A 24854-nucleotide genomic window follows, 5' to 3' on the forward strand; every position below is an offset into this window, starting at 1 on the left:
GTTGAATTCAGACATTGACAACCATTTACTTAGACAGATCCATTTTGGTTTTAGAAGCAGGTATTTCTCTGTACAGAATATGTTCCCATTCACTCGGGAATATCCCAACGCAGCTCTTAGAAGAAACGTGTTTCTAACTCGCTGAATCTAAACATACATTCAACTCTCTTAGGTGAACAAATGCACAGCAGAGCAGTTTGAAGGAAACGTTTCTCCTGAGTTTCAGACGAAGCCTTAATGCTGTTTCTTCCATATGCCGGTATTGGGCTGGAAAAGCCTGTTTTGGGATTCTGCACAGAAAGTGTTTGCAAAGTGCTGAATACGCCCATGACTTTAACTCTGTAAGCTGAATGCACACATTGACAAACATTCTATTAGATAGCACGGTTTTGGTTTCAGAAGCAGATAATTCTGTACAGCCTATGGTCCCATTCACTCGGGAATATCCCAACGCAGCTCCTAGGGGAAACGTGTTTCTAATTCGCTGAATCTAAACATAGATTCAACTCCCTTAGTTGAACGAACACACAGCAGAGCAGTTTGAAGGAGACGTTTCTCCTGAGTTATAGATGAAGTCTTACTGCAGCTTCTTACATATGCTGGTATTGGGCTGGAAATTCCTGTATTATGCAAAGAACGTGTTTGCAAGCTGCTGAATCCATACATGAGTTTAACTCTGTAAGTAGAATGCACACGTTGACAACCATTTAGTTAGATAGCTCCGTTTTGGTGTTAGAAGCAGATATTTCTCTGTACAGCCTATGGTCCCATTCACTCGGGAATATCCCAACGCACCTGCTAGAAGAAACGTGTTTCTAATTCGCTGAATCTAAACGTAGATTCAACTCCCGTAGGTGAAAGAACGCACAGCAGAGCAGTTTCAAGGAAACGTCTCTCCTGAGTTTTAGACGAAGTCTTACTGCTGTTTCTTACATATGCCGGTGTAGGGCTAGAAATGCCTCTTTTGGGATTCTGCACAGAAAGGGTTTGCAAACTGCTGAATCCACACATGAGTTTAACTCTGTCAGGTGAATGCGCACATTGACAACCATTCAGTTACATAGCTCCGTTTTGCTTTCAGAAGCAAACATTTCTCTGTACCGCCTGTGGTCCCATTCACTCGGGAATATACCAACACAGCTCCAAGAAGAAACGTGTTTCTAACTCGCTGAATCTAAACATAGATTCAACTCTCTTTGGTAAACGAACACACAGCAGAGCAATTTCAAGGAAACGTTTCTCTTGAGTTATAGATGACGTCTTAGTGCTGTTTCTTACATATGCCGGTGTAGGGCTAGAAATGCCTGATTTGGGATTCTGCAGAGAAAGGGTTTGCAAACTGCTGAATCCACAGGTGGGTTTAACTCTGTCAGTTGAATGCACACATTGACAACCATTCAGTTAGATAGCTCTGCTTTGGTTTTAGAAGCAGATATTTCTCTGTACATCCTATGGTCCCATTCACTGGGGGATAATCAAATGCAGCTCCTAGAAGAAACGTGTTTCTAACTCGCTGAATCTAAACATCGATGCAACTCTCTTAGTTGAAAGAATGCACAGCAGACCACTTTGAAAGAAACGTTTCCCCTGAGTTTTAGAGGAAGTCATACTGCTGTTTCCTACATATGCCTGTATTGGGCTGGAAAAGCCTGTTTTAGGATTCTGCACAGAAAGTGTTTGCAAACTCCTGAATCCACACATGAGTTTAACTCTGTAAGTAGAATGGACACATTGACAACCATTTAGTTGGATGGCTCCGTTTTGTTGTAAGAAACAGATATTTCTCTGTACAGCCTATGGTCCCATTCACTCGGGAATATCCCAACGCAGCTCCTAGAAGAAACGTGTTTCTAACTCGCTGAAGCTAAACATGGATTCAACTCTCCTAGGTGAAGGAACGAACAGCAGAGCAGTTTGAAGGAAACGTTTCCCCTGAGTATTTGACGAAGTCTTACTGCTGTTTCTTATATATGCCGGTATTGGGCTGGAAATGCCTGTTTTGGGATTCTGCACAGAAAGGGTTGGCAAACTGCTTAATACACACATGAGTTTACCTCTGTAGGTTGAATTCAGACATTGACAACCATTTACTTAGACAGATCCATTTTGGTTTTAGAAGCAGGTATTTCTCTGTACAGAATATGTTCCCATTCACTCGGGAATATCCCAACGCAGCTCTTAGAAGAAACGTGTTTCTAACTCGCTGAATCTAAGCATACATTCAACTCTCTTAGGTGAACAAATGCACAGCAGAGCAGTTTGAAGGAAACGTTTCTCCTGAGTTTCAGACGAAGCCTTAATGCTGTTTCTTCCATATGCCGGTATTGGGCTGGAAAAGCCTGTTTTGGGATTCTGCACAGAAAGTGTTTGCAAAGTGCTGAATACGCCCATGACTTTAACTCTGTAAGCTGAATGCACACATTGACAAACATTCTATTAGATAGCACGGTTTTGGTTTCAGAAGCAGATAATTCTGTACAGCCTATGGTCCCATTCACTCGGGAATATCCCAACGCAGCTCCTAGGGGAAACGTGTTTCTAATTCGCTGAATCTAAACATAGATTCAACTCCCTTAGTTGAACGAACACACAGCAGAGCAGTTTGAAGGAGACGTTTCTCCTGAGTTATAGATGAAGTCTTACTGCAGCTTCTTACATATGCTGGTATTGGGCTGGAAATTCCTGTATTATGCAAAGAACGTGTTTGCAAGCTGCTGAATCCATACATGAGTTTAACTCTGTAAGTAGAATGCACACGTTGACAACCATTTAGTTAGATAGCTCCGTTTTGGTGTTAGAAGCAGATATTTCTCTGTACAGCCTATGGTCCCATTCACTCGGGAATATCCCAACGCACCTGCTAGAAGAAACGTGTTTCTAATTCGCTGAATCTAAACGTAGATTCAACTCCCGTAGGTGAAAGAACGCACAGCAGAGCAGTTTCAAGGAAACGTCTCTCCTGAGTTTTAGACGAAGTCTTACTGCTGTTTCTTACATATGCCGGTGTAGGGCTAGAAATGCCTCTTTTGGGATTCTGCACAGAAAGGGTTTGCAAACTGCTGAATCCACACATGAGTTTAACTCTGTCAGGTGAATGCGCACATTGACAACCATTCAGTTACATAGCTCCGTTTTGCTTTCAGAAGCAAACATTTCTCTGTACCGCCTGTGGTCCCATTCACTCGGGAATATACCAACACAGCTCCAAGAAGAAACGTGTTTCTAACTCGCTGAATCTAAACATAGATTCAACTCTCTTTGGTAAACGAACACACAGCAGAGCAATTTCAAGGAAACGTTTCTCTTGAGTTATAGATGACGTCTTAGTGCTGTTTCTTACATATGCCGGTGTAGGGCTAGAAATGCCTGATTTGGGATTCTGCAGAGAAAGGGTTTGCAAACTGCTGAATCCACAGGTGGGTTTAACTCTGTCAGTTGAATGCACACATTGACAACCATTCAGTTAGATAGCTCTGCTTTGGTTTTAGAAGCAGATATTTCTCTGTACATCCTATGGTCCCATTCACTGGGGGATAATCAAATGCAGCTCCTAGAAGAAACGTGTTTCTAACTCGCTGAATCTAAACATCGATGCAACTCTCTTAGTTGAAAGAATGCACAGCAGACCACTTTGAAAGAAACGTTTCCCCTGAGTTTTAGAGGAAGTCATACTGCTGTTTCCTACATATGCCTGTATTGGGCTGGAAAAGCCTGTTTTAGGATTCTGCACAGAAAGTGTTTGCAAACTCCTGAATCCACACATGAGTTTAACTCTGTAAGTAGAATGGACACATTGACAACCATTTAGTTGGATGGCTCCGTTTTGTTGTAAGAAACAGATATTTCTCTGTACAGCCTATGGTCCCATTCACTCGGGAATATCCCAACGCAGCTCCTAGAAGAAACGTGTTTCTAACTCGCTGAAGCTAAACATGGATTCAACTCTCTTAGGTGAAGGAACGAACAGCAGAGCAGTTTGAAGGAAACGTTTCCCCTGAGTATTTGACGAAGTCTTACTGCTGTTTCTTCCATACGCCCGTTTGGGGCTGGAAAAGCCTATTTTGGGATTCTGCACAGAAAGTGTATGCAAATTGCTGAATCGACACGAGTTTATCTCTGTAAGATGAATGCACGAATTGAAAACCATTCAGTTACATCGTTCCGTTTTTTTATTTAGAAGCAGATGTTTCTCTGTACAGCCTATGGTAACATTCACTCGGGTATATACCAACACAGCTCCAAGAAGAAACGTGTTTCTAACTAGCTGAATCTAAACATAAGTTCAACACTCTTAGTTCAACGAACGGACAGCAGAGCAGTTTGAAGGAAACCTTTCTCCTGAGTTTCCGTGAAGTCTTACTGCTGTTTGTTACATAGGCCGTTATTGGGCTGGAAATGCCTGTTTTGGGATTCCGCACAGAAAGGGTTTGCAAACTGCTGAATCCACACATGAGTTTAACTCTGAAAGTTCAATACACACATTGACAACCATTCAGTTAGATAGCTCCGTTTTGGTTTTAGGAGCAGATATTTCTCTGTACAGCCTATGGTCCCATTCACTCAGGGATATCCCAACGCAGCTCCTAGAAGAAACGGGTTTCTAACTGGCTGAGTCTAAATATAGTTTCAACTCCTTTAGGTGAACGAAAGCACAGCAGAGCAGTTTGAAGGAAACGTTTCTCGTGATTTTTTGACGTTGTCTTACTGCTGTTTCTTACATATGCCGGTAATGGCCTGGAAATGCCTGTTTTGGGATTCTGCACAGAAAGCGTTTGCAAACTGCTTAATCCACATATGAGTTTAACTCTGTACGTTGAATGCACACACTGACAACCATTCATTTAGATAGCTCCATTTTTGTTTTAGAAGCAGACATTTCTCTGTACAGCCTATGGTCCCATTCACTTGAGGACATCCCAACGCAGCTCCTAGAAAAATCGTGTTTCTAACTCGCTGAATCTAAACATAGATTCAACCCTCTTAGGTGAACAAATGCACAGCAGAGCAGTTTGACGGAATCGTTTGTCCTGAGCTTTCGATGAAGTCTTACTGCTGTTTCTTATATATGCCGGTATTGGGCTGGAAATGCCTGTTTTGGGATTCTGCACAGAAAGGGTTGGCAAACTGCTTAATACACACATGAGTTTACCTCTGTAGGTTGAATTCAGACATTGACAACCATTTACTTAGACAGATCCATTTTGGTTTTAGAAGCAGGTATTTCTCTGTACAGAATATGTTCCCATTCACTCGGGAATATCCCAACGCAGCTCTTAGAAGAAACGTGTTTCTAACTCGCCGAATCTAAACATACATTCAACTCTCTTAGGTGAACAAATGCACAGCAGAGCAGTTTGAAGGAAACGTTTCTCCTGAGTTTCAGACGAAGCCTTAATGCTGTTTCTTCCATATGCCGGTATTGGGCTGGAAATGCCTGTTTTGGGATTCTGCACAGAAAGTGTTTGCAAAGTGCTGAATACGCCCATGACTTCAACTCTGTAAGCTGAATGCACACATTGACAAACATTCTATTAGATAGCACGGTTTTGGTTTCAGAAGCAGATAATTCTGTACAGCCTATGGTCCCATTCACTCGGGAATATCCCAACGCAGCTCCTAGGGGAAACGTGTTTCTAATTCGCTGAATCTAAACATAGATTCAACTCCCTTAGTTGAACGAACACACAGCAGAGCAGTTTGAAGGAGACGTTTCTCCTGAGTTATAGATGAAGTCTTACTGCAGCTTCTTACATATGCTGGTATTGGGCTGGAAATTCCTGTATTATGCAAAGAACGTGTTTGCAAGCTGCTGAATCCATACATGAGTTTAACTCTGTAAGTAGAATGCACACGTTGACAACCATTTAGTTAGATAGCTCCGTTTTGGTGTTAGAAGCAGATATTTCTCTGTACAGCCTATGGTCCCATTCACTCGGGAATATCCCAACGCACCTGCTAGAAGAAACGTGTTTCTAATTCGCTGAATCTAAACGTAGATTCAACTCCCGTAGGTGAAAGAACGCACAGCAGAGCAGTTTCAAGGAAACGTCTCTCCTGAGTTTTAGACGAAGTCTTACTGCTGTTTCTTACATATGCCGGTGTAGGGCTAGAAATGCCTCTTTTGGGATTCTGCACAGAAAGGGTTTGCAAACTGCTGAATCCACACATGAGTTTAACTCTGTCAGGTGAATGCGCACATTGACAACCATTCAGTTACATAGCTCCGTTTTGCTTTCAGAAGCAAACATTTCTCTGTACCGCCTGTGGTCCCATTCACTCGGGAATATACCAACACAGCTCCAAGAAGAAACGTGTTTCTAACTCGCTGAATCTAAACATAGATTCAACTCTCTTTGGTAAACGAACACACAGCAGAGCAATTTCAAGGAAACGTTTCTCTTGAGTTATAGATGACGTCTTAGTGCTGTTTCTTACATATGCCGGTGTAGGGCTAGAAATGCCTGATTTGGGATTCTGCAGAGAAAGGGTTTGCAAACTGCTGAATCCACAGGTGGGTTTAACTCTGTCAGTTGAATGCACACATTGACAACCATTCAGTTAGATAGCTCTGCTTTGGTTTTAGAAGCAGATATTTCTCTGTACATCCTATGGTCCCATTCACTGGGGGATAATCAAATGCAGCTCCTAGAAGAAACGTGTTTCTAACTCGCTGAATCTAAACATCGATGCAACTCTCTTAGTTGAAAGAATGCACAGCAGACCACTTTGAAAGAAACGTTTCCCCTGAGTTTTAGAGGAAGTCATACTGCTGTTTCCTACATATGCCTGTATTGGGCTGGAAAAGCCTGTTTTAGGATTCTGCACAGAAAGTGTTTGCAAACTCCTGAATCCACACATGAGTTTAACTCTGTAAGTAGAATGGACACATTGACAACCATTTAGTTGGATGGCTCCGTTTTGTTGTAAGAAACAGATATTTCTCTGTACAGCCTATGGTCCCGTTCACTCGGGAATATCCCAACGCAGCTCCTAGAAGAAACGTGTTTCTAACTCGCTGAAGCTAAACATGGATTCAACTCTCCTAGGTGAAGGAACGAACAGCAGAGCAGTTTGAAGGAAACGTTTCCCCTGAGTATTTGACGAAGTCTTACTGCTGTTTCTTCCATACGCCCGTTTGCAGCTGGAAAAGCCTATTTTGGGATTCTGCACAGAAAGGGTACGCAAATTGCTGAATCGACACGAGTTTATCTCTGTAAGATGAATGCACGAATTGAAAACCATTCAGTTGCATCGTTCCGTTTTTTTATTTAGAAGCAGATGTTTCTCTGTACAGCCTATGGTAACATTCACTCGGGTATATACCAACACAGCTCCAAGAAGAAACGTGTTTCTAACTAGCTGAATCTAAACATAAGTTCAACACTCTTAGTTCAACGAACGGACAGCAGAGCAGTTTGACGGAAACCTTTCTCCTGAGTTTTCGGTGAAGTCTTACTGCTGTTTGTTACATAGGCCGTTATTGGGCTGGAAATGCCTGTTTTGGGATTCCGCACAGAAAGGGTTTGCAAACTGCTGAATCCACACATGAGTTTAACTCTGAAAGTTCAATACACACATTGACAACCATTCAGTTAGATAGCTCCGTTTTGGTTTTAGGAGCAGATATTTCTCTGTACAGCCTATGGTCCCATTCACTCAGGGATATCCCAACGCAGCTCCTAGAAGAAACGGGTTTCTAACTGGCTGAGTCTAAATATAGTTTCAACTCCTTTAGGTGAACGAAAGCACAGCAGAGCAGTTTGAAGGAAACGTTTCTCGTGATTTTTTGACGTTGTCTTACGGCTGTTTCTTACATATGCCGGTAATGGCCTGGAAATGCCTGTTTTGGGATTCTGCACAGAAAGCGTTTGCAAACTGCTTAATCCACATATGAGTTTAACTCTGTACGTTGAATGCACACACTGACAACCATTCATTTAGATAGCTCCATTTTTGTCTTAGAAGCAGACATTTCTCTGTACAGCCTATGGTCCCATTCACTTGGGGACATCCCAACGCAGCTCCTAGAAAAATCGTGTTTCTAACTCGCTGAATCTAAACATAGATTCAACCCTCTTAGGTGAACAAATGCACAGCAGAGCAGTTTGACGGAATCGTTTGTCCTGAGTTTTCGACGAAGTCTTACTGCTGTTTCTTATATATGCCGGTATTGGGCTGGAAATGCCTGTTTTGGGATTCTGCACAGAAAGGGTTGGCAAACTGCTTAATACACACATGAGTTTACCTCTGTAGGTTGAATTCAGACATTGACAACCATTTACTTAGACAGATCCATTTTGGTTTTAGAAGCAGGTATTTCTCTGTACAGAATATGTTCCCATTCACTCGGGAATATCCCAACGCAGCTCTTAGAAGAAACGTGTTTCTAACTCGCCGAATCTAAACATACATTCAACTCTCTTAGGTGAACAAATGCACAGCAGAGCAGTTTGAAGGAAACGTTTCTCCTGAGTTTCAGACGAAGCCTTAAAGCTGTTTCTTCCATATGCCGGTATTGGGCTGGAAATGCCTGTTTTGGGATTCTGCACAGAAAGTGTTTGCAAAGTGCTGAATACGCCCATGACTTTAACTCTGTAAGCTGAATGCACACATTGACAAACATTCTATTAGATAGCACGGTTTTGGTTTCAGAAGCAGATAATTCTGTACAGCCTATGGTCCCATTCACTCGGGAATATCCCAACGCAGCTCCTAGGGGAAACGTGTTTCTAATTCGCTGAATCTAAACATAGATTCAACTCCCTTAGTTGAACGAACACACAGCAGAGCAGTTTGAAGGAGACGTTTCTCCTGAGTTATAGATGAAGTCTTACTGCAGCTTCTTACATATGCTGGTATTGGGCTGGAAATTCCTGTATTATGCAAAGAACGTGTTTGCAAGCTGCTGAATCCATACATGAGTTTAACTCTGTAAGTAGAATGCACACGTTGACAACCATTTAGTTAGATAGCTCCGTTTTGGTGTTAGAAGCAGATATTTCTCTGTACAGCCTATGGTCCCATTCACTCGGGAATATCCCAACGCACCTGCTAGAAGAAACGTGTTTCTAATTCGCTGAATCTAAACGTAGATTCAACTCCCGTAGGTGAAAGAACGCACAGCAGAGCAGTTTCAAGGAAACGTCTCTCCTGAGTTTTAGACGAAGTCTTACTGCTGTTTCTTACATATGCCGGTGTAGGGCTAGAAATGCCTCTTTTGGGATTCTGCACAGAAAGGGTTTGCAAACTGCTGAATCCACACATGAGTTTAACTCTGTCAGGTGAATGCGCACATTGACAACCATTCAGTTACATAGCTCCGTTTTGCTTTCAGAAGCAAACATTTCTCTGTACCGCCTGTGGTCCCATTCACTCGGGAATATACCAACACAGCTCCAAGAAGAAACGTGTTTCTAACTCGCTGAATCTAAACATAGATTCAACTCTCTTTGGTAAACGAACACACAGCAGAGCAATTTCAAGGAAACGTTTCTCTTGAGTTATAGATGACGTCTTAGTGCTGTTTCTTACATATGCCGGTGTAGGGCTAGAAATGCCTGATTTGGGATTCTGCAGAGAAAGGGTTTGCAAACTGCTGAATCCACAGGTGGGTTTAACTCTGTCAGTTGAATGCACACATTGACAACCATTCAGTTAGATAGCTCTGCTTTGGTTTTAGAAGCAGATATTTCTCTGTACATCCTATGGTCCCATTCACTGGGGGATAATCAAATGCAGCTCCTAGAAGAAACGTGTTTCTAACTCGCTGAATCTAAACATCGATGCAACTCTCTTAGTTGAAAGAATGCACAGCAGACCACTTTGAAAGAAACGTTTCCCCTGAGTTTTAGAGGAAGTCATACTGCTGTTTCCTACATATGCCTGTATTGGGCTGGAAAAGCCTGTTTTAGGATTCTGCACAGAAAGTGTTTGCAAACTCCTGAATCCACACATGAGTTTAACTCTGTAAGTAGAATGGACACATTGACAACCATTTAGTTGGATGGCTCCGTTTTGTTGTAAGAAACAGATATTTCTCTGTACAGCCTATGGTCCCATTCACTCGGGAATATCCCAACGCAGCTCCTAGAAGAAACGTGTTTCTAACTCGCTGAAGCTAAACATGGATTCAACTCTCCTAGGTGAAGGAACGAACAGCAGAGCAGTTTGAAGGAAACGTTTCCCCTGAGTATTTGACGAAGTCTTACTGCTGTTTCTTATATATGCCGGTATTGGGCTGGAAATGCCTGTTTTGGGATTCTGCACAGAAAGGGTTGGCAAACTGCTTAATACACACATGAGTTTACCTCTGTAGGTTGAATTCAGACATTGACAACCATTTACTTAGACAGATCCATTTTGGTTTTAGAAGCAGGTATTTCTCTGTACAGAATATGTTCCCATTCACTCGGGAATATCCCAACGCAGCTCTTAGAAGAAACGTGTTTCTAACTCGCTGAATCTAAACATACATTCAACTCTCTTAGGTGAACAAATGCACAGCAGAGCAGTTTGAAGGAAACGTTTCTCCTGAGTTTCAGACGAAGCCTTAATGCTGTTTCTTCCATATGCCGGTATTGGGCTGGAAAAGCCTGTTTTGGGATTCTGCACAGAAAGTGTTTGCAAAGTGCTGAATACGCCCATGACTTTAACTCTGTAAGCTGAATGCACACATTGACAAACATTCTATTAGATAGCACGGTTTTGGTTTCAGAAGCAGATAATTCTGTACAGCCTATGGTCCCATTCACTCGGGAATATCCCAACGCAGCTCCTAGGGGAAACGTGTTTCTAATTCGCTGAATCTAAACATAGATTCAACTCCCTTAGTTGAACGAACACACAGCAGAGCAGTTTGAAGGAGACGTTTCTCCTGAGTTATAGATGAAGTCTTACTGCAGCTTCTTACATATGCTGGTATTGGGCTGGAAATTCCTGTATTATGCAAAGAACGTGTTTGCAAGCTGCTGAATCCATACATGAGTTTAACTCTGTAAGTAGAATGCACACGTTGACAACCATTTAGTTAGATAGCTCCGTTTTGGTGTTAGAAGCAGATATTTCTCTGTACAGCCTATGGTCCCATTCACTCGGGAATATCCCAACGCACCTGCTAGAAGAAACGTGTTTCTAATTCGCTGAATCTAAACGTAGATTCAACTCCCGTAGGTGAAAGAACGCACAGCAGAGCAGTTTCAAGGAAACGTCTCTCCTGAGTTTTAGACGAAGTCTTACTGCTGTTTCTTACATATGCCGGTGTAGGGCTAGAAATGCCTCTTTTGGGATTCTGCACAGAAAGGGTTTGCAAACTGCTGAATCCACACATGAGTTTAACTCTGTCAGGTGAATGCGCACATTGACAACCATTCAGTTACATAGCTCCGTTTTGCTTTCAGAAGCAAACATTTCTCTGTACCGCCTGTGGTCCCATTCACTCGGGAATATACCAACACAGCTCCAAGAAGAAACGTGTTTCTAACTCGCTGAATCTAAACATAGATTCAACTCTCTTTGGTAAACGAACACACAGCAGAGCAATTTCAAGGAAACGTTTCTCTTGAGTTATAGATGACGTCTTAGTGCTGTTTCTTACATATGCCGGTGTAGGGCTAGAAATGCCTGATTTGGGATTCTGCAGAGAAAGGGTTTGCAAACTGCTGAATCCACAGGTGGGTTTAACTCTGTCAGTTGAATGCACACATTGACAACCATTCAGTTAGATAGCTCTGCTTTGGTTTTAGAAGCAGATATTTCTCTGTACATCCTATGGTCCCATTCACTGGGGGATAATCAAATGCAGCTCCTAGAAGAAACGTGTTTCTAACTCGCTGAATCTAAACATCGATGCAACTCTCTTAGTTGAAAGAATGCACAGCAGACCACTTTGAAAGAAACGTTTCCCCTGAGTTTTAGAGGAAGTCATACTGCTGTTTCCTACATATGCCTGTATTGGGCTGGAAAAGCCTGTTTTAGGATTCTGCACAGAAAGTGTTTGCAAACTCCTGAATCCACACATGAGTTTAACTCTGTAAGTAGAATGGACACATTGACAACCATTTAGTTGGATGGCTCCGTTTTGTTGTAAGAAACAGATATTTCTCTGTACAGCCTATGGTCCCATTCACTCGGGAATATCCCAACGCAGCTCCTAGAAGAAACGTGTTTCTAACTCGCTGAAGCTAAACATGGATTCAACTCTCTTAGGTGAAGGAACGAACAGCAGAGCAGTTTGAAGGAAACGTTTCCCCTGAGTATTTGACGAAGTCTTACTGCTGTTTCTTCCATACGCCCGTTTGGGGCTGGAAAAGCCTATTTTGGGATTCTGCACAGAAAGTGTATGCAAATTGCTGAATCGACACGAGTTTATCTCTGTAAGATGAATGCACGAATTGAAAACCATTCAGTTACATCGTTCCGTTTTTTTATTTAGAAGCAGATGTTTCTCTGTACAGCCTATGGTAACATTCACTCGGGTATATACCAACACAGCTCCAAGAAGAAACGTGTTTCTAACTAGCTGAATCTAAACATAAGTTCAACACTCTTAGTTCAACGAACGGACAGCAGAGCAGTTTGAAGGAAACCTTTCTCCTGAGTTTTCGGTGAAGTCTTACTGCTGTTTGTTACATAGGCCGTTATTGGGCTGGAAATGCCTGTTTTGGGATTCCGCACAGAAAGGGTTTGCAAACTGCTGAATCCACACATGAGTTTAACTCTGAAAGTTCAATACACACATTGACAACCATTCAGTTAGATAGCTCCGTTTTGGTTTTAGGAGCAGATATTTCTCTGTACAGCCTATGGTCCCATTCACTCAGGGATATCCCAACGCAGCTCCTAGAAGAAACGGGTTTCTAACTGGCTGAGTCTAAATATAGTTTCAACTCCTTTAGGTGAACGAAAGCACAGCAGAGCAGTTTGAAGGAAACGTTTCTCGTGATTTTTTGACGTTGTCTTACTGCTGTTTCTTACATATGCCGGTAATGGCCTGGAAATGCCTGTTTTGGGATTCTGCACAGAAAGCGTTTGCAAACTGCTTAATCCACATATGAGTTTAACTCTGTACGTTGAATGCACACACTGACAACCATTCATTTAGATAGCTCCATTTTTGTTTTAGAAGCAGACATTTCTCTGTACAGCCTATGGTCCCATTCACTTGGGGACATCCCAACGCAGCTCCTAGAAAAATCGTGTTTCTAACTCGCTGAATCTAAACATAGATTCAACCCTCTTAGGTGAACAAATGCACAGCAGAGCAGTTTGACGGAATCGTTTGTCCTGAGCTTTCGATGAAGTCTTACTGCTGTTTCTTATATATGCCGGTATTGGGCTGGAAATGCCTGTTTTGGGATTCTGCACAGAAAGGGTTGGCAAACTGCTTAATACACACATGAGTTTACCTCTGTAGGTTGAATTCAGACATTGACAACCATTTACTTAGACAGATCCATTTTGGTTTTAGAAGCAGGTATTTCTCTGTACAGAATATGTTCCCATTCACTCGGGAATATCCCAACGCAGCTCTTAGAAGAAACGTGTTTCTAACTCGCCGAATCTAAACATACATTCAACTCTCTTAGGTGAACAAATGCACAGCAGAGCAGTTTGAAGGAAACGTTTCTCCTGAGTTTCAGACGAAGCCTTAATGCTGTTTCTTCCATATGCCGGTATTGGGCTGGAAATGCCTGTTTTGGGATTCTGCACAGAAAGTGTTTGCAAAGTGCTGAATACGCCCATGACTTCAACTCTGTAAGCTGAATGCACACATTGACAAACATTCTATTAGATAGCACGGTTTTGGTTTCAGAAGCAGATAATTCTGTACAGCCTATGGTCCCATTCACTCGGGAATATCCCAACGCAGCTCCTAGGGGAAACGTGTTTCTAATTCGCTGAATCTAAACATAGATTCAACTCCCTTAGTTGAACGAACACACAGCAGAGCAGTTTGAAGGAGACGTTTCTCCTGAGTTATAGATGAAGTCTTACTGCAGCTTCTTACATATGCTGGTATTGGGCTGGAAATTCCTGTATTATGCAAAGAACGTGTTTGCAAGCTGCTGAATCCATACATGAGTTTAACTCTGTAAGTAGAATGCACACGTTGACAACCATTTAGTTAGATAGCTCCGTTTTGGTGTTAGAAGCAGATATTTCTCTGTACAGCCTATGGTCCCATTCACTCGGGAATATCCCAACGCACCTGCTAGAAGAAACGTGTTTCTAATTCGCTGAATCTAAACGTAGATTCAACTCCCGTAGGTGAAAGAACGCACAGCAGAGCAGTTTCAAGGAAACGTCTCTCCTGAGTTTTAGACGAAGTCTTACTGCTGTTTCTTACATATGCCGGTGTAGGGCTAGAAATGCCTCTTTTGGGATTCTGCACAGAAAGGGTTTGCAAACTGCTGAATCCACACATGAGTTTAACTCTGTCAGGTGAATGCGCACATTGACAACCATTCAGTTACATAGCTCCGTTTTGCTTTCAGAAGCAAACATTTCTCTGTACCGCCTGTGGTCCCATTCACTCGGGAATATACCAACACAGCTCCAAGAAGAAACGTGTTTCTAACTCGCTGAATCTAAACATAGATTCAACTCTCTTTGGTAAACGAACACACAGCAGAGCAATTTCAAGGAAACGTTTCTCTTGAGTTATAGATGACGTCTTAGTGCTGTTTCTTACATATGCCGGTGTAGGGCTAGAAATGCCTGATTTGGGATTCTGCAGAGAAAGGGTTTGCAAACTGCTGAATCCACAGGTGGGTTTAACTCTGTCAGTTGAATGCACACATTGACAACCATTCAGTTAGATAGCTCTGCTTTGGTTTTAGAAGCAGATATTTCTCTGTACATCCTATGGTCCCATTCACTGGGGGATAATCAAATGCAGCTCCTAGAAGAAACGTGTTTCTAACTCGCTGAATCTAAACATCGATGCAACTCTCTTAGTTGAAAGAATGCACAGCAGACCACTTTGAAAGAAACGTTTCCCCTGAGTTTTAGAGGAAGTCATACTGCTGTTTCCTACATATGCCTGTATTGGGCTGGAAAAGCCTGTTTTAGGATTCTGCACAGAAAGTGTTTGCAAACTCCTGAATCCACACATGAGTTTAACTCTGTAAGTAGAATGGACACATTGACAACCATTTAGTTGGATGGCTCCGTTTTGTTGTAAGAAACAGATATTTCTCTGTACAGCCTATGGTCCCATTCACTCGGGAATATCCCAACGCAGCTCCTAGAAGAAACGTGTTTCTAACTCGCTGAAGCTAAACATGGATTCAACTCTCCTAGGTGAAGGAACGAACAGCAGAGCAGTTTGAAGGAAACGTTTCCCCTGAGTATTTGACGAAGTCTTACTGCTGTTTCTTCCATACGCCCGTTTGGGGCTGGAAAAGCCTATTTTGGGATTCTGCACAGAAAGGGTATGCAAATTGCTGAATCGACACGAGTTTATCTCTGTAAGATGAATGCACGAATTGAAAACCATTCAGTTACATCGTTCCGTTTTTTTATTTAGAAGCAGATGTTTCTCTGTACAGCCTATGGTAACATTCACTCGGGTATATACCAACACAGCTCCAAGAAGAAACGTGTTTCTAACTAGCTGAATCTAAACATAAGTTCAACACTCTTAGTTCAACGAACGGACAGCAGAGCAGTTTGACGGAAACCTTTCTCCTGAGTTTTCGGTGAAGTCTTACTGCTGTTTGTTACATAGGCCGTTATTGGGCTGGAAATGCCTGTTTTGGGATTCCGCACAGAAAGGGTTTGCAAACTGCTGAATCCACACATGAGTTTAACTCTGAAAGTTCAATACACACATTGACAACCATTCAGTTAGATAGCTCCGTTTTGGTTTTAGGAGCAGATATTTCTCTGTACAGCCTATGGTCCCATTCACTCAGGGATATCCCAACGCAGCTCCTAGAAGAAACGGGTTTCTAACTGGCTGAGTCTAAATATAGTTTCAACTCCTTTAGGTGAACGAAAGCACAGCAGAGCAGTTTGAAGGAAACGTTTCTCGTGATTTTTTGACGTTGTCTTACGGCTGTTTCTTACATATGCCGGTAATGGCCTGGAAATGCCTGTTTTGGGATTCTGCACAGAAAGCGTTTGCAAACTGCTTAATCCACATATGAGTTTAACTCTGTACGTTGAATGCACACACTGACAACCATTCATTTAGATAGCTCCATTTTTGTCTTAGAAGCAGACATTTCTCTGTACAGCCTATGGTCCCATTCACTTGGGGACATCCCAACGCAGCTCCTAGAAAAATCGTGTTTCTAACTCGCTGAATCTAAACATAGATTCAACCCTCTTAGGTGAACAAATGCACAGCAGAGCAGTTTGACGGAATCGTTTGTCCTGAGTTTTCGACGAAGTCTTACTGCTGTTTCTTATATATGCCGGTATTGGGCTGGAAATGCCTGTTTTGGGATTCTGCACAGAAAGGGTTGGCAAACTGCTTAATACACACATGAGTTTACCTCTGTAGGTTGAATTCAGACATTGACAACCATTTACTTAGACAGATCCATTTTGGTTTTAGAAGCAGGTATTTCTCTGTACAGAATATGTTCCCATTCACTCGGGAATATCCCAACGCAGCTCTTAGAAGAAACGTGTTTCTAACTCGCCGAATCTAAACATACATTCAACTCTCTTAGGTGAACAAATGCACAGCAGAGCAGTTTGAAGGAAACGTTTCTCCTGAGTTTCAGACGAAGCCTTAAAGCTGTTTCTTCCATATGCCGGTATTGGGCTGGAAATGCCTGTTTTGGGATTCTGCACAGAAAGTGTTTGCAAAGTGCTGAATACGCCCATGACTTTAACTCTGTAAGCTGAATGCACACATTGACAAACATTCTATTAGATAGCACGGTTTTGGTTTCAGAAGCAGATAATTCTGTACAGCCTATGGTCCCATTCACTCGGGAATATCCCAACGCAGCTCCTAGGGGAAACGTGTTTCTAATTCGCTGAATCTAAACATAGATTCAACTCCCTTAGTTGAACGAACACACAGCAGAGCAGTTTGAAGGAGACGTTTCTCCTGAGTTATAGATGAAGTCTTACTGCAGCTTCTTACATATGCTGGTATTGGGCTGGAAATTCCTGTATTATGCAAAGAACGTGTTTGCAAGCTGCTGAATCCATACATGAGTTTAACTCTGTAAGTAGAATGCACACGTTGACAACCATTTAGTTAGATAGCTCCGTTTTGGTGTTAGAAGCAGATATTTCTCTGTACAGCCTATGGTCCCATTCACTCGGGAATATCCCAACGCACCTGCTAGAAGAAACGTGTTTCTAATTCGCTGAATCTAAACGTAGATTCAACTCCCGTAGGTGAAAGAACGCACAGCAGAGCAGTTTCAAGGAAACGTCTCTCCTGAGTTTTAGACGAAGTCTTACTGCTGTTTCTTACATATGCCGGTGTAGGGCTAGAAATGCCTCTTTTGGGATTCTGCACAGAAAGGGTTTGCAAACTGCTGAATCCACACATGAGTTTAACTCTGTCAGGTGAATGCGCACATTGACAACCATTCAGTTACATAGCTCCGTTTTGCTTTCAGAAGCAAACATTTCTCTGTACCGCCTGTGGTCCCATTCACTCGGGAATATACCAACACAGCTCCAAGAAGAAACGTGTTTCTAACTCGCTGAATCTAAACATAGATTCAACTCTCTTTGGTAAACGAACACACAGCAGAGCAATTTCAAGGAAACGTTTCTCTTGAGTTATAGATGACGTCTTAGTGCTGTTTCTTACATATGCCGGTGTAGGGCTAGAAATGCCTGATTTGGGATTCTGCAGAGAAAGGGTTTGCAAACTGCTGAATCCACAGGTGGGTTTAACTCTGTCAGTTGAATGCACACATTGACAACCATTCAGTTAGATAGCTCTGCTTTGGTTTTAGAAGCAGATATTTCTCTGTACATCCTATGGTCCCATTCACTGGGGGATAATCAAATGCAGCTCCTAGAAGAAACGTGTTTCTAACTCGCTGAATCTAAACATCGATGCAACTCTCTTAGTTGAAAGAATGCACAGCAGACCACTTTGAAAGAAACGTTTCCCCTGAGTTTTAGAGGAAGTCATACTGCTGTTTCCTACATATGCCTGTATTGGGCTGGAAAAGCCTGTTTTAGGATTCTGCACAGAAAGTGTTTGCAAACTCCTGAATCCACACATGAGTTTAACTCTGTAAGTAGAATGGACACATTGACAACCATTTAGTTGGATGGCTCCGTTTTGTTGTAAGAAACAGATATTTCTCTGTACAGCCTATGGTCCCGTTCACTCGGGAATATCCCAACGCAGCTCCTAGAAGAAACGTGTTTCTAACTCGCTGAAGCTAAACATGGATTCAACTCTCCTAGGTGAAGGAACGAACAGCAGAGCAGTTTGAAGGAAACGTTTCCCCTGAGTATTTGACGAAGTCTTACTGCTGTTTCTTCCATACGCCCGTTTGGGGCTGGAAAAGCCTATTTTGGGATTCTGCACAGAAAGGGTATGCAAATTGCTGAATCGACACGAGTTTATCTCTGTAAGATGAATGCACGAATTGAAAACCATTCAGTTACATCGTTCCGTTTTTTTATTTAGAAGCAGATGTTTCTCTGTACAGCCTATGGTAACATTCACTCGGGTATATACCAACACAGCTCCAAGAAGAAACGTGTTTCTAACTAGCTGAATCTAAACATAAGTTCAACACTCTTAGTTCAATGAACGGACAGCAGAGCAGTTTGAAGGAAACCTTTCTCCTGAGTTTTCGGTGAAGTCTTACTGCTGTTTGTTACATAGGCCGTTATTGGGCTGGAAATGCCTGTTTTGGGATTCCGCACAGAAAGGGTTTGCAAACTGCTGAATCCACACATGAGTTTAACTCTGAAAGTTCAATACACACATTGACAACCATTCAGTTAGATAGCTCCGTTTTGGTTTTAGGAGCAGATATTTCTCTGTACAGCCTATGGTCCCATTCACTCAGGGATATCCCAACGCAGCTCCTAGAAGAAACGGGTTTCTAACTGGCTGAGTCTAAATATAGTTTCAACTCCTTTAGGTGAACGAAAGCACAGCAGAGCAGTTTGAAGGAAACGTTTCTCGTGATTTTTTGACGTTGTCTTACTGCTGTTTCTTACATATGCCGGTAATGGCCTGGAAATGCCTGTTTTGGGATTCTGCACAGAAAGCGTTTGCAAACTGCTTAATCCACATATGAGTTTAACTCTGTACGTTGAATGCACACACTGACAACCATTCATTTAGATAGCTCCATTTTTGTCTTAGAAGCAGACATTTCTCTGTACAGCCTATGGTCCCATTCACTTGTGGACATCCCAACGCAGCTCCTAGAAAAATCGTGTTTCTAACTCGCTGAATCTAAACATAGATTCAACCCTCTTAGGTGAACAAATGCACAGCAGAGCAGTTTGACGGAATCGTTTGTCCTGAGTTTTCGACGAAGTCTTACTGCTGTTTCTTATATATGCCGGTATTGGGCTGGAAATGCCTGTTTTGGGATTCTGCACAGAAAGGGTTGGCAAACTGCTTAATACACACATGAGTTTACCTCTGTAGGTTGAATTCAGACATTGACAACCATTTACTTAGACAGATCCATTTTGGTTTTAGAAGCAGGTATTTCTCTGTACAGAATATGTTCCCATTCACTCGGGAATATCCCAACGCAGCTCTTAGAAGAAACGTGTTTCTAACTCGCCGAATCTAAACATACATTCAACTCTCTTAGGTGAACAAATGCACAGCAGAGCAGTTTGAAGGAAACGTTTCTCCTGAGTTTCAGACGAAGCCTTAAAGCTGTTTCTTCCATATGCCGGTACTGGGCTGGAAAAGCCTGTTTTGGGATTCTGCACAGAAAGTGTTTGCAAAGTGCTGAATACGCCCATGACTTTAACTCTGTAAGCTGAATGCACACATTGACAAACATTCTATTAGATAGCACGGTTTTGGTTTCAGAAGCAGATAATTCTGTACAGCCTATGGTCCCATTCACTCGGGAATATCCCAACGCAGCTCCTAGGGGAAACGTGTTTCTAATTCGCTGAATCTAAACATAGATTCAACTCCCTTAGTTGAACGAACACACAGCAGAGCAGTTTGAAGGAGACGTTTCTCCTGAGTTATAGATGAAGTCTTACTGCAGTTTCTTACATATGCTGGTATTGGGCTGGAAATTCCTGTATTATGCAAAGAACGTGTTTGCAAGCTGCTGAATCCATACATGAGTTTAACTCTGTAAGTAGAATGCACACGTTGACAACCATTTAGTTAGATAGCTCCGTTTTGGTGTTAGAAGCAGATATTTCTCTGTACAGCCTATGGTCCCATTCACTCGGGAATATCCGAACGCAGCTACTAGAAGAAACGTGTTTTGGGATTCTGCACAGAAACGGTTTGCAAACTGCTGAATCCATACATGAGTTTAGCTCTGTAAGTTGAATGCACACATTGACAATCATTCAGTTAGATAGCTCCGTTTCTGTTTTAGAAGCAGAGATTTCTCTGTACAGCCTATTGTCCCTTTCACTCGGGAATATCCCAGTGCAGCTCCTAGAAGAAACGTGTTTCTAACTCGCTGATTCTAATCATGGATTCAACTCTCTTAGGTGAACGAACGCACAGCAGAGCAGTTGGAAGTAAACGTTTCTCCTGAGTTTTAGACGAAGTCTTAGTGCTGTTTCTTACATATGCCGGTATTGGGCTGGAAATGCCAGTATTGGGATTCTGCACAGAAAGGCTTTACAAACTCTTGAATCCACACATGAATTTCACTCTGTAGATTGAATGCACACATTGACACCCATTCAGTTAGATAGCTTCCTTTTCGCTTTAGAAGCAAATATTTCTCTGTGCAGCCTATGGTAACATTCACTCGGGAATGTCCTAACACAGCTCCAAGAGGAAACGTGTTTCTAACTCGCTGAATCTAAACATAGATTCAACTCTCTTAGGTGAAGGAACGAACAGCTGAGCAGTTTGAAGGAAACGTTTCCCCTGATTTTTTCGCGAAGTCTTAATCCTGTTTCTTCCATATGCCCGTTTTGGGCTGGAAAAGCCTATTTAGGGATTCTGCACAGAAAGGGTATACAAATTGCCCAATCGACACGAATTTATCTCTGTAAGATGAATGCACGAATTGAAAACCATTCAGTTACATAGTTCCGTTTTGGATTTAAACAGATATTTCTCTGTACAGCCTATGGTAACATTCACTCGGGTATATCCCAACACAGCTCTTAGAAGAGACGTGTTTCTAACTTGCTGAATCTAAACATAAGTTCGACTCGCTTAGTTCAACGAACGCACAGCAGAGCAGTCTGAAGGAAACCTTTCTCCTGAGTTTTAGGTGAAGTCTTACTGCTGTTTCTTACATAGGCCGTTATTGGGCTGGAAATGCCTGTTTTGGGATTCTTCACAGAAAGTGTTGGCACACTGCTTAATACACACATGAGCTTAACTCTGTATGTTGAATTCAGACATTGACAATCATTTACTTAGACAGATCCATTTTGATTTTAGAAGCAGGTATTTCTCTGTACAGAATATGTTCCCATTCACTCGGGAATATCCCAACGCAGCTCTTAGAAGAAACGTGTTTCTAACTCGCTGAATCTAAATATAGATTCAACCCTCTTAGGTGAACAAATGCACAGCAGAGCGGTTTGAAGGAAACGTTTCTCCAGAGTTTCAGACGAAGCCTTAATGCTGTTTCTTCCATATGCCGGTATTGGGCTGGAAATGCCTGTTTTGGGATTCTGCACAGAAAGTGTTTGCAAAGTGCTGAATAGGCCTATGACTTTAACTCTGTAAGCTGAATGCACACATTGACAAACATTCTATTAGATAGCTCGGTTTTGGTTTCAGAAGCAGATAATTCTGTACAGCCTATGGTCCCATTCACTCGGGAATATCCCAACGCAGCTCCTAGAAGATGCGTGTTTCTAACTCGCTGAGTCTATACATTGACTCAACACTCTTAGGTGAACGAACACACAGCAGAGCAGTTTGAAGGAAACCTTTCTCCTGAGTTTCAGACTGTGTCTTACTGCTCTTTCTTTCATATACCAGTATTGGGCTGGAAATGCCTGTTTTGGGATTCTGCACAGAAAGTGTTGGCAAACTGCTGAATCCACACATGAGTTTACCTCTGTAAGTTGAATGCACACATTGACAACCATTCAGTTAGATAGCTCCGTTTTGGTTTTAGAAGGAGATATTTCTCTGAACAGCCTATGGTCACATACACCCAGGAATATCCCAATGCAGCTCCTAGAAGAAACGTGTTTCTAACTCGCCAAATCTAAACAGAATCAGCTCTCTTAGGCTAATGAACGCACAGCAGAGCAGTTTGAAGGAAACGTTTCTCCCCAGTTTTAGATGAAGTCTTACTGCAGTTTCTTACATATGCCGGTACTGGGCTGGAAATTCCTGTTTTGGGATTGGGCAAAGAAACGGTTTGCAAACTGTGGAATCCACACATGAGTTTAACTCTGTATGTAGAATGCACACATTGACAACCATTCAGTTTGATATTTCCATTATGGAGTTAGAAGTCGATATTTTTTGCACAGCCTATGGTCTCATTCACTCGGGAATATCCCAGTGCAGCTCCTAGAAGAAACTTGTTTCTAACTCGATGAATCTAAACATACATTCAAGTCTCTTAAGTGAACAAAAGCACAGCAGAGCAGTTTGAAGGAAACGTTTCTCCTGAGTTTTAGACGAAGTCTTACTGCTGTTTCTTACATATGCCGGTATAGGGCAAGAAATTCCTGTTTTGGGATTCTGCACAGAAAGGGTTTGCAAACTGCTGAATCCACACATGAGTTTAACTCTGTCAGGTGAATGCGCACATTGACAACCATTCAGTTACATAGCTCCGTTTTGCTTTTAGAAGCAAATATTTCTCTGTACCGCCTGTGGTCCCATTCACTCGGGAATATACCAACACAGCTCCAAGAAGAAACGTGTTTCTAACTCGCTGAATCTAAACATAGATTCAACTCTCTTTGGTAAACGAACACACAGCAGAGCAATTTCAAGGAAACGTTTCTCTTGAGTTATAGATGACGTCTTAGTGCTGTTTCTTACATATGCCGGTGTAGGGCTAGAAATGCCTGATTTGGGATTCTGCAGAGAAAGGGTTTGCAAACTGCTGAATCCACAGGTGGGTTTAACTCTGTCAGTTGAATGCACACATTGACAACCATTCAGTTAGATAGCTCTGCTTTGGTTTTAGAAGCAGATATTTCTCTGTACATCCTATGGTCCCATTCACTGGGGGATAATCAAATGCAGCTCCAAGAAGAAACGTGTTTCTAACTCGCTGAATCTAAACATCGATGCAACTCTCTTAGTTGAAAGAATGCACAGCAGACCAGTTTGAAAGAAACGTTTCCCCTGAGTTTTAGAGGAAGTCATACTGCTGTTTCTTACATATGCCTGTATTGGGCTGGAAAAGCCTGTTTTAGGATTCTGCACAGAAAGTGTTTGCAAACTCCTGAATCCACACATGAGTTTAACTCTGTAAGTAGAATGGACACATTGACAACCATTTAGTTGGATGGCTCCGTTTTGTTGTAAGAAGCAGATATTTCTCTGTACAGCCTATGGTCCCATTCACTCGGGAATATCCCAACGCAGCTCCTAGAAGAAACGTGTTTCTAACTCGCTGAAGCTAAACATGGATTCAACTCTCCTAGGTGAAGGAACGAACAGCAGAGCAGTTTGAAGGAAACGTTTCCCCTGAGTATTTGACGAAGTCTTACTGCTGTTTCTTCCATACGCCCGTTTGGGGCTGGAAAAGCCTATTTTGGGATTCTGCACAGAAAGGGTATGCAAATTGCTGAATCGACACGAGTTTATCTCTGTAAGATGAATGCACGAATTGAAAACCATTCAGTTACATTGTTCCGTTTTTTTATTTAGAAGCAGATGTTTCTCTGTACAGCCTATGGTAACATTCACTCGGGTATATACCAACACAGCTCCAAGAAGAAACGTGTTTCTAACTAGCTGAATCTAAACATAAGTTCAACACTCTTAGTTCAACGAACGGACAGCAGAGCAGTTTGAAGGAAACCTTTCTCCTGAGTTTTCGGTGAAGTCTTACTGCTGTTTGTTACATAGGCCGTTATTGGGCTGGAAATGCCTGTTTTGGGATTCCGCACAGAAAGGGTTTGCAAACTGCTGAATCCACACATGAGTTTAACTCTGAAAGTTCAATACACACATTGACAACCATTCAGTTAGATAGCTCCGTTTTGGTTTTAGGAGCAGATATTTCTCTGTACAGCCTATGGTCCCATTCACTCAGGGATATCCCAACGCAGCTCCTAGAAGAAACGGGTTTCTAACTGGCTGAGTCTAAATATAGTTTCAACTCCTTTAGGTGAACGAAAGCACAGCAGAGCAGTTTGAAGGAAACGTTTCTCGTGATTTTTTGACGTTGTCTTACTGCTGTTTCTTACATATGCCGGTAATGGCCTGGAAATGCCTGTTTTGGGATTCTGCACAGAAAGCGTTTGCAAACTGCTTAATCCACATATGAGTTTAACTCTGTACGTTGAATGCACACACTGACAACCATTCATTTAGATAGCTCCATTTTTGTCTTAGAAGCAGACATTTCTCTGTACAGCCTATGGTCCCATTCACTTGGGGACATCCCAACGCAGCTCCTAGAAAAATCGTGTTTCTAACTCGCTGAATCTAAACATAGATTCAACCCTCTTAGGTGAACAAATGCACAGCAGAGCAGTTTGACGGAATCGTTTGTCCTGAGTTTTCGACGAAGTCTTACTGCTGT

Source organism: Aotus nancymaae, unplaced genomic scaffold, assembly GCF_030222135.1.
Source record: "Aotus nancymaae isolate 86718 unplaced genomic scaffold, 86718_ANA_hifiasm-v0.15.2.pri h1tg000183l, whole genome shotgun sequence".
NCBI lineage: Eukaryota > Metazoa > Chordata > Mammalia > Primates > Aotidae > Aotus > Aotus nancymaae.